The following is a 12,484-nucleotide window of genomic DNA, read 5'->3' on the forward strand; positions in this document are numbered from 1 at the left end:
CGCAGCGATTTCTAAAAATATATTGCAGCGCTCACTTTTAACGATTAAAAGGTGAGTCTAGAATGACAATTTTATGGAAATCTTTTCTCTGGACAGTTTATTAAATACATAAAAGATGTCATTCTGAGATAGTTATGTTGTGAGTGTGTACAATGTACTTCGGGTATATATCTGGTCAAGCTAATCTAGACCTCGAAGAGAGTCGGGAGAGTCATGACGGCTGTCAAATGTAATATTTGTTATCTCTAGCCTATCTGCCTGGCCAAGATATTGTTTCCAGATCAGTTCTGACTATTTAAGATTGAATTCAGCCATTCTTAAGCCCACGAGCCCGTGAGATGGTGCTACATGCCGGAAAGGCACACTGTTCGGTATAGACAATGGCGTACCGTCATCAAACCTTGTTTTCACGTTGTGACCTTCCGTTTTTAATATATTTTAATACGAAACGCATAACACCATGCAAGAAAAAACTTAAATTCCAAATACCTGTATATGAAATACATTTTGTACCATATCAAGAAAACTGTGACTCGCCTGTCAGTTTAATATGGTGCGGGTCAAATTATATAGGAAGATGTCCCACATACCTATAAATGCAGCTAGCGATGAACTCTTCAGATAGACAGCTTTTGCGTATGGCTTGGTGTCAGGGATGTCTTATTGTTTGTCGAGACATCTGTAAAGAAGGGCTACGCTCGCAGATTGGTAGGCAACTAAATATAAAAGTGTCTAAGGTCACTGTCATTGCCCCTGAAGTTTAGATCTCAATAGGTACAACGAAAATTGTATGTTTATTCAAATGTTAAATTTCGTGTTACCAAACAAGGCCTCAGAACGTAACACAACAATGTTAAATATAACACGTGGTTACTGGATAAACGACATACCGACAACACACTGACAACACACTGACAACATACTGACATACAGACAACACGCTGACAACTTACTAACATATAGACAACACACTGACAACACACTGACATACAGACAACACATTGACAACTTATTAACATATAAACAACACACTGACAACATGCTGACATACAGATAACACACTGACAACACACTGACAACATACTGACATGCAGACAACACGCTGACAACTTACTAACATATAGACAACACACTGACAACATACTGACATACAGACAACACACTGACAACACACCGATAACATACTAACATATAGACAACACACTGACAACATACTGACATACAGACAACACGCTGACAACTTACTAACATATAGACAACACACTGACAACATGCTGACATACAGACAACACACTGACAACATACAGACAACAAACTGACAAGATATTGACAAAATATTGACAACATACTGACATACAGACAAAAAACTGACAATATACCGACAACATACTAACAAACAGACAACAAACTGACAATATATTGACAACATATTGACAACATACTGACACACAGACAACAAAATGACAATATATTGACAACATATTGACAACATACTGACATACAGACAACAAAATGGCAATATATTGACAACAAATTGACAACACACTGACATACAGACAACAAAATAGCAATATATTGAGAACACACTGACATACAGACAACAAACTGACAATATATTGACAACATATTGACAACATACTGACATACAGACAACAAACTGACAATATATTGACAACAAGCGAACCCGTCGTTGTACCACTACAATAATCACTGTGTGTGGTTACCGATCTCTTGTTCCCATTCAAACCTCCGTGACTTGGTGCGAATTCCCGTCCCGCGGTCCAGATACATTATGTAAATGTATTAACCATTTTATGACGCCCAGATGTTCATTTCAAAAGCACAAAAGTAATCGCATGAGTTGATATTTCCCGTACTTTTGAAATCAGGCATCCCCGATGTTATAAACTTGTTTATTTTCCATTAACTGACCAATCAGGCATCTTCGATGTTACAAAGTTGTTTATTTTCCATTAACTGACCAATCAGGCATCTTCGATGTTACAAAGTTGTTTATTTTCCATTAACTGACCAATCAGGCATCTTCAATGTCATAAAGTTGTTTATTTTTCATTAACTGACCAATCAGGTATCTTCGATGTCATAAAGTTGTTTATTTTCCATTAATTGACCAATCAGGCATCTTCGATGTTATGAAGTTGTTTATTCTCCATTAACTGACCAATCAGGCATCTTCGATGTTATAAACTTGTTTATTTTCCATTAACTGACCAATCAGGCATCTTCGATGTCATAAAGTTGTTTATTTTCCATTAACTGTCCAATCAGGCACCTTCGATGTCATAAAGTTGTTTATTCTCCATTAGCTGACCAATCAGGCACCTTCGATGTCATAAAGTTGTTTATTTTCCATTAGCTGACCAATCAGGCACCTTCGATGTTATAAAGTTGTTTATTCTCCATTAGCTGACCAAGCAGGCACCTTCGATGTCATAAAGTTGTTTATTTTCCATTAACTGACCAATCAGGCACCTTCGATGTCATAAAGTTGTTTATTTTCCATTAACTGACCAATCAGGCATCTTCGATGTCATAAAGTTGTTTATTTTTCATTAACTGACCAATCAGGCATCTTCGATGTTATAAAGTGTTGTTTATTTTCCATTAACTGACCAATCAGGCATCTTCGATGTTATAAAGTTGTTTATTTTCCATTAACTGTCCAATCAGGCATCTTCGATGTTATAAAGTTGTTTATTTTTCATTAACTGACCAATCAGGCGTCTCCGATGTTATAAAGTTGTTTAGTTTCCATTAACTGTCCAATCTTATTAACAAATCACATTTATGTCTACAAGTACCTGTGTGTTTTTGTAAGACTGTGGTCCTTTTTGCGTGTATCTGGCTGTGAGGTATTGAAGAGTATAAAATTATATTTATTTCTGAGATGACAAAAATTTTGTAAAATGTCCTGGTGTTTTGATTATACATGAATGCAATACAATGGCATTATTTTTACAAGAGAAATCTTAGTGATAAATCACGTGATATTCAGCTGATTTTAACGCATTTTATTACATTCAATCATAAAATTGTCAATAATTATGGTAATTTCCGGGTCTATTTAAATCAGCAGGCTCAAATGAAAGTCATCACATCACAAGTAAAGTGTCTTTTTAGTGTGCTTGTTTGTGAATCATCCATTTAAATGAACACGTTTTATAGTGCCATCATAAGTGTATAATATAATATTATGGCTGTTATACAGTAAGTTTGTACCAACAAATGCCAATTGAGAACTGAAATACCGTACCAACATGTAAATTGAAATATTTCACATTTCGGAATGTTTGCACCAATCAGAGGCTCAATACTTGACATCCTCGATACGATAGCCATTGATGTGTTGTGGGCTACTGAACAAGGACATATTACTGACACTACAGAGAAAGAAAAAATTCTTATATATTTGAATGTTTATAAGCAGGAATAATGATAATAATAAAACCCTAGGCGATATGTGGACAGATCCACATCTGCGTCATTTTCGATTGATGCAGCATGTCTGAAGTATTATTTTACAAATTTAACGATATCCTGTCCAAAACTGACCATACTAATTCCCAACTGGATAAGTTAACGGTATGGTTGTTCTGTCTAACCATTTATTATTTGGCCGTATTCCTGACACAGCATGTAAGACGACATGGCACAAAAAGTACTACAGACACACAATTTCAATAGAAACAAGAGATTTGTAATCCACAGGTTCCCATAGTGTGATGGCTAACGTTATCATAAGGTGGGTGATAATAAAGAGACATATTTTACCGAGAGCTTGCAAAGCTGTAACAAACAATGCTACTCTATCCCACAACCTTATATACAGACAACAAGCTTTAAAATCCGTCTGTGATAATAATTTTCTATTTCTGAGATTCAATAGACAAACCGCCATAACAAAATCGATACAACAGTCAAATTAGACATAGATAATAAAAAAACCCACCAGTGTTTATTATTAACGATAAGTGTTGGTAAGAGGTGCGGTTTTAATGTCAGCTAGAATTCGCATTGTAACTTCGGATTATGTTTTAGCGACATCAAGTCACAAGTATGACAATATATATATATCACGAGTATTACAGAATCGCATTCGTTTCACATAAAATAGATATTCTGTTATACGAGCAGACAAAAAAAATGCCCACAGATTATCGAAACACCGGGGTTTTTTTTTAATGTGTAGGATGTACGGAGATTACATTTTTCATCGCAGTAATATCTGTACAGTCTACCTTGGCATATAAAAACGTGACATTGTCTGGAACTCACGTCTCATGAGCTAACACCTGTTCGATTCTTACATCACGTAATCTGTGATGTAGTACGGCATGGCGGCATATTTTTCTCTCGTGGGTCGGAGATAAGTCCTGTTGGTGTTCATTCCACATTATCGAACGTGTATCGGCAGTCTTCCCTTTCTTTAAATATGTGAGATTTCCTTGTCATACCCTGAATTTATTCCACTGTCAGGACAATGGTACGACGTCATAGTAACTGTTCACTAACGTCATGTCAACAGTTCAATTACGTCAACGATGCGAAGTATTGGGACAACAGAAATACATACGAATACTTAATTAGACCAGCAAGGTAAGAGGATAAAGGACTTGTTGGTGAGACCCGGATCTCAAATCTCGGAAAAGATTATTAGGTACCAATCATCGTATATTATGACTTAATCATTTCAGGTCATATGAAGCAAATGGTCTGGGTGACCTATATATATCATGTTTCGTCCGTCGTCGTCCGCCGTCCGTCGTCTACCGTCCGCTGTGCGTAAATTTTCCATTAAACTGACGACTTCTCAATAACTAAAAGGCAGACAGTGCTGATATTAGGCCTATAGCATAATGGGATAAAGGGCTACCAGGTTTTGATTTAAATGTTTAAACAACTTCTATTCAATTACGAAATGGTCTATGATGCTGATATGGGGTCTCCTGGGATAAAGGGCTACCAAGTTTGTTCACACCATCGACCCTGATCTGCTTTCAATGTCACAGGTGTCAAATATGTCAAATCTTTAAATGACGTCTTCTCAATAACCACAAGGCACAGAGTACTGTAATTGGCCCGTGGCATGATAGAATGAAGAGTTACCATTTTTGTTCATAAGATTAACATTTTATCTTTTTAAATGTCACATGGGTCAAATGTGGTAAAATATCCAAACGGCATTTTCTCAATAGCATAAAGGTCCAGGATGTTGATACTAGTTCTAAAATAAAAGCGGATGAAAGACTACCGATTTCTTCAAATAATTGACCTCGACCTATATTCAAAGTCTCTTGGGTTAAATGAGTTGAGATCTGTTTTCAACAACCTTTGGAACAATGGCACTGGTGCAGTAGCATGTATAAAGAATATGATTTCTAGTTTGCAGGAAATTTTTAATGAATCAACAATGTCTTCTTTGTAAGTTGTAGAGTAGTTGAGCCATTTATTTTAGAACTATTTTACCTTTTCCATATATAGGTCTTTATAGTCACGTGACCGTTAAGTCCTATAGGCCCCTTGTTTCACCTTATGTTGACATCCTCCTATCTCAATGAAATAGGGATGAAAAAGTTTGTTAATGTAACAAAACAATATCATCCTGATACCGTCCTAGGCTTACTTTTATTTGTGTATATCACTTAATGTATAGGCTTTTACATCTATCATTTAAAATGTGTTCATGACAGGTGTTGCTTTACATAAATACAGATATTACTTAAGTCATGGTGTTACTTAACATCAAATATGTATCATTAACATCATCGACATATGAAAATTGTACAACTTTATACATGGACGGTTTTACCTAAGGCTATGATTGCCTTGGGATAATAAAAAAACCTTTCATTCCCCATGTGGTGTCGAAGAGTTACATTTTAATACTATTTATAGACAACCTAGACAGACAAAATCGGATGGCATTGCATCAGAACCAATTGTAGACGCGCTCTCGTTACCTTACAAGCATCTTTTATGGAAGTAAATGAAATAATTATACTATTCAACTCGTTCATATATATGTAAGATATCAGCAACATTGTATTTTAATGCAAAACTTTTAAAATACCTTTTCTTAATTTCTTAGAGGGTTCAAAGTCCTCATTGGAAATGTGTTTCTTTCATGCGGTACCAGTATCAGTATTATATGTTCATATCTGTGCAATACAGTGTAGGAAAACACGTGTACAAACATACACGATTATTTAATATATGTTAAACTATCAGAGCATCACAATATCATCTCATGATGTGAGGGTACCATAGGAATTTGTTTCGAGTTTTATGTATAACAAGATGCCCATATGGGCCTGTATCGCCATCCTAGTTTAGTTTGCTGAAATGGCTCCGCCAAAGATAAAAAGGAATTTGAGCTATTTCTCCTATAGAGCCCCGCCCCTCCTCCATCCCATCTTGAATGTGAGCCCCAAAAGTTAGTCCCCCCTCCTTTCACAAAAGAATGCCTAAGATCAAATTTAGACAAAATTCAACCATACCTACAAGAAGGTGGGTTTTAATGAATGGGTTAAATCTTTCCTTCCTTTTTAGACACTACTACATTATCTCTGAAACGAAATTATCCGTAACCTTCAAAATTAGAAACTGATAGAAACTTTTAGAACGGGAAATTTTAATGAAATCGTAATAATTCAAGGTGTTCTCATATCAGACTGATAAACATATTCCTGGGAGTAGTAAAGACTTGGCCTTAACCTCCTGGTGAAGGATGTCCTTGTTTTTGGACATATCCGTAGATATACGGTAGGTAAAGGATTTTTAATTAGCAATAATACATATATATTTGTAACTACAAACGTTTTTATTCAGAAGAGAAAGATGATTGATATCCCGAAAAAAAGAAAGAAAATTTGACTTGCCAACAAGGAGGTTCCAGTGAAGTGAAGACTAAAGGAGAAGGGGGTGGCCGTTTTCTTGGGATACAACCGTTGAGTTATATGTGATCTGCTCATAGTATCCGGGGATGTTGAAAGTCCCCAAGTCATCCACATTCTGTGTAGGTGGAAAGAACATGGGGTCCAGAGGCATTCCGGGACATAGAGACCAGGTCCGAGCAAATGCTTATATTATCAGTCCAATAAAAATTGGAATACAAATTTCTCTCATCCTGTACTGGCATATCCACGCATTTTACCGGTGTGAGAGTTCCTTGTTCTACCCTGTGGTTGATTCTTCTGTCGGAACAGTTGAATGACGTCATGCTTATCAACTATTTCCCCTATTGGACACCGACAATCCCTCTCCATCAGGTCGAGACCTGCCATTTATACAAACTTGGTTCTTAAGCCCGCAAGGATGCTTCTGACAGGTTTGGTCAATATTCGTTCAGACGTTTATGACTATTGTGTTGTTGAGTTAAAAGACCTTGTGAGCGAAAAACTAGTGCTTAGTCCTCGCTCAGTGCACATTATTCAACCGCGAACAATTGTTTGATTAAAAAAAATTGATTATACACAATGTCACATTCAGTTTAATTCCAAACTTCTGACGTCCTGTTCCTTAAGAAATAATACTCCAATTATAAATCATATAGAGATATTTTTGAATTGAATGATTGAAATTAATTTTTCATTGTGTGTATACATGTGTATATTTTGTTTTGCTATTTTTTGATGGTTTGCAGGTGTTTGCAATAACCTCAACCATCCATTGTCACCCTGTTAGCTTTGTTATTTTGACAATGGGTCTTAATCATCTGGGTCACAGGATGACAATTGGAACTTTATACCCCAATCCATATTGTTATATATACTTGGAAAATTGCGATTATTCCTTTTTTACTTTGCTATTTTATTCATTCTTGTAAGTGTTCTCATAAATAAAAAAAAAATCTCATACTAACCCGTCTTAATATTTTTGAGTTTTTCTTATACACTTGTAATGCTAAAAGCTATTATTACATCTTATAAATGTTTAGGTCTAGAATGTGGTCAAATCAGCAATATTAGAAATACATCAGATATTATTGAAAATATCGCAAATAAATATCAAGTAATAGGTCTTACTGAAACAAATGTGGGTCATGAGATTCCTACTAATGATCTTCTGAGTTGAAGGTTTCCACTCTCCTTTCAGACTGGTAGTCCGGTATAAGTGAGAGACTCGTTCATAGTATGTTGACTAGTAAATCTAGAATTTCTCGAACATAATGTATTATGGATATCAATTTATTTCCCAGGTAAAACAATATTGTAGGAACAGCTGTTCGCTCCGTATATTACAACACTTATCACTTTGTTAGAATAGAGGTTCTTAAAACACAACCAGTAGAAAATTAGAGTGTGACATTTCGATGACCACACGGTCAACTTCATCAGACAAATGACCAGTGTGGCACTGATATACGTAGTGTACGAGATGGTAAGGATCGACCAACGTTTTCGGCTGTACTATAATCCTATGTACACTTATGTAGAAAATAGTGTGACGAGCTGGTAAAGAATCGACCAACGTTTTCGGCTATACTATAATCCTATGTACACTAATGTAGAAAATAGTGTGACGAGATGGTAAGGAATCGACCAACGTTTTCGGCTGTACTATAATCCTATGTACACTAATGTAAGAAATAGTATGACGAGATCGTAAGCAGATTATAGATAAATAGTCTGGTAACGATTACTATTTAGTTCAATTTGGTAACGATGTACCGTTGTCAAATCGGCTGCTGAACACTTGGTCATTCAATGTAGATGTGCGAGAGTCTGTGCCCACCTCCCCCCACCCAACCTGAGTTATATATACCTATTTGTCTGTCTATAATCACTTACACTTTCTCATATATTGACATTAGGCTTCATAGATTAAATAGCGTGTGTATAATTCTTTCATCCAATTGGTAAAATACAATATATTTAAATTCAATATCTCTACATATCTATTCTACAACTGCCATTGTGGGAATACACCGACTACAGGTATTTTAGCTGTATTCAGCGGTGACGGACAACAGCTGCATTTTAGCACGCGTATTAACTTGACAGGATTACTTTCTACTTAAATTGTACATTTCAGACATGAATGATTTTTTATATAAGTGATTTTATAAGTTGTAACGAACAAGTTTATTTCAGAAAATTCATTTTATTGCTTTTCATACCTATTGAAGCGTGTGACTATATTTCCGCGCGTGACAATAATCTCGAAGTGCCAGGCACATTTCAACATTACATTAACGTCAAGTAAATAAAAGATTGACAATAAATAGAAAATGGAATAGGGTACAAAACATACAGAGAAGTGTACTAGTGAATCACATATACCAAGATATAAAAATAAAGAACGCTTTCTTCTTACAATTTACAGCTGGAATCATAAACACATTTATTTCCTACAATAATGTATTTGCCTAACAAATTTAAAAAGTTAGAATTTAATCATTTTATAACTTTGTGTTCAGGTAGCTTATGATGATAGTATTTTTCAGTATACCTCCTCCTTATAACTGAATACTTAGGACAGATAAAAAAAGAAATGAAATTCATCCTCTATTTTTATAAGGTCACAGGTACTGTATGACCTGACATAATTTCTACACTTTCTGGTTTGCAAGATTATGAGCAGATAAACGGAGTTTTGATATAACGATTGTGCCGGTCAGTCGTTGTGGAGGGCCATGAGGAAAAAATGAGTCATCGGGAAAGACGGAAAGCAACTGATTGGTGCAGTATGCTAGCAAACCGAGTCGGCATCAGTGTGGCTGTGACACGAGGAATGAGGTTTAATACCCTACCGGGGCAACAGAGGCGGCATCAATGTGGCTGTGAGACGAGGAATTAGGTCGGTTTAATACCCTACCGGGGTAGCAGAGGCAGCATCAATGTGGCTGTGAGACAAGGAATTAGATCGGTTTAATACCCTACCGGGGTAGTCGGCATCAATGTGGCTGTGATACGAGCAATGAGGTCGGTTTTATACCCTACCGGGGTAGCAGAGGCAGCATCAATGTGGCTGTGAGACAAGGAATTAGATCGGTTTAATACCCTACCGGGGTAGTCGGCATCAATGTGGCTGTGATACGAGCAATGAGGTCGGTTTTATACCCTACCGGGGTAGCAGAGGCAGCATCAATGTGGCTGTGACACGACGAATGAGGCCGGTTTAATATAGGGGTAGACGGAGGCGGCATCAATATGGCTGTGACACGAGGAATGAGGTCGGTTTAATACCCTACCGGGGTAACAGAGGCAGCATCAATGTGGCTGTGACACGAGGAATGAGGCCGGTTTAATATAGGGGTAGATGGAGGCGGCATCAATATGGCTGTGACACGAGGAATGAGGTCGGTTTAATACCCTACCGGGGTAACAGAGGCGGCATCAATGTGGCTGTGACACGAGCAATGAGGTCGGTTTAATATAGGGGTAGATGGAGGCGAATTCAATATGGCTGTGACACGAGGAATGAGGTCGGTTTAATACCCTACCGGGGTAGCAGAGGCAGCATCAATGTGGCTGTGACACGAGGAATGAGGCCGGTTTAATATAGGGGTAGATGGAGGCGGCATCAATATGGCTGTGACACGAGGAATGAGGTCGGTTTAATACCCTACCGGGGTAACAGAGGCAGCATCAATGTGGCTGTGATACGAGCAATGAGGTCGGTTTAATACCCTACCGAGGTAGCAGAGGCAGCATCAATGTGGCTGTGACACGACGAATGAGGTCGGTTTAATATAGGGGTAGACGGAGGCGGCATCAATATGGCTGTGACACGAGGAATGAGGTCGGTTTAATACGTTACCGGGGTAGCAGAGGCAGCATTAATGTGGCTGTGACACGAGGAATGAGGTCGGTATACGTTACCGGGGTAGCAGAGGCAGCATCAATGTGGCTGTGTGTTTAATATAGGGGTAGATGGAGGCGGCATCAATATGGCTGTGACACGAGGAATGAGGTCGGTTTAATACCCTACCGGGGTAACAGAGGCGGCATCAATGTGGCTGTGACACGAGCAATGAGGTCGGTTTAATATAGGGGTAGATGGAGGCGAATTCAATATGGCTGTGACACGAGGAATGAGGTCGGCTACCGGGGTAGCAGAGGCAGCATCAATGTGGCTGTGACACGAGGAATGAGGCCGGTTTAATATAGGGGTAGATGGAGGCGGCATCAATATGGCTGTGACACGAGGAATGAGGTCGGTTTAATACCCTACCGGGGTAACAGAGGCAGCATCAATGTGGCTGTGATACGAGCAATGAGGTCGGTTTAATACCCTACCGAGGTAGCAGAGGCAGCATCAATGTGGCTGTGACACGACGAATGAGGTCGGTTTAATATAGGGGTAGACGGAGGCGGCATCAATATGGCTGTGACACGAGGAATGAGGTCGGTTTAATACGTTACCGGGGTAGCAGAGGCAGCATTAATGTGGCTGTGACACGAGGAATGAGGTCGGTTTAATACGTTACCGGGGTAGCAGAGGCAGCATCAATGTGGCTGTGACACGAGGAATGAGGCCGGTTTAATATAGGGGTAGATGGAGGCGACATCAATATGGCTGTGACACGAGGAATGAAGTCGGTTTAATACCCTACCGGGGTAGCAGAGGCAGCATTAATGTGGCTGTAATACGAGGAATGAGGTCGGTTTAATATAGGGGTAGATGGAGGCCTGGTATTTATTAAAAGCACTAGATGATAGCCATTGGCTATGATCGGGTCAGATATATGTATCTTATCAATACCTCCTTCCAGAAAAATGACGAAAAAAATTGATATTAGATGGATTTGCTTACTGTATAGTGTAAACATAATGTTTTCATAGGCATGTACTGTATCTAGACTAATCCTATATCAATATTCCTCCATGACCAGAAGTGAGTACTTGTATATCAACTGTTGGCCACGGACGTGTAGTGGTTCATCTTCATTTCTAGGCTGTTGAACCGGTGCATAATTTGTCATACAGTTTGTCTGGAACATTTATTAGAAATGGTGTGTTCCTATGAATAGAATCAAAAGAGTTTCTTGTATGAGAAATTCACATAGTTATTTATTCAAGTGTTTAAAATCGCAAACCTGTCACCAACTACGTCTATTTGTAGAATTCTCTATATCCCCGGTTATAGCTATAACGATATTACTGATATGGCATGGTAACTGAAACGTGAGACCAGCAGGCTGGTAAGTGATAATACAACTTAATCTGAGGGGAAAGTGTCTCAATTAGTCTGTCTGTTGTGTATGTTTTTTTTAACACTAGCTTGTTGTCCGGAATGAAACAACCATCTTGTACTTTCAAACATTGTTCCATTACCTCAAAACTCAAGTTGAGGTAAAACCTGACCTGATTTTTTCTAAACCCTTAAGTATGTGTTTTTTAACGCGAACAATAACTCTTTAATTGAAGGTACAGAGTGTTTGCGATTCTGATAAACGATCAAAATCATTCATTCGTACTACCGATTTCCTCCTTAAATAAGGATAGATATTATGAAATAC

This window comes from Ylistrum balloti, unplaced genomic scaffold (genome assembly GCF_031769215.1).
Source record: "Ylistrum balloti isolate Yb309-2 unplaced genomic scaffold, AGI_CSIRO_Ybal_v1 Utg370242, whole genome shotgun sequence".
Classification (NCBI taxonomy): Eukaryota; Metazoa; Mollusca; class Bivalvia; order Pectinida; family Pectinidae; genus Ylistrum; species Ylistrum balloti.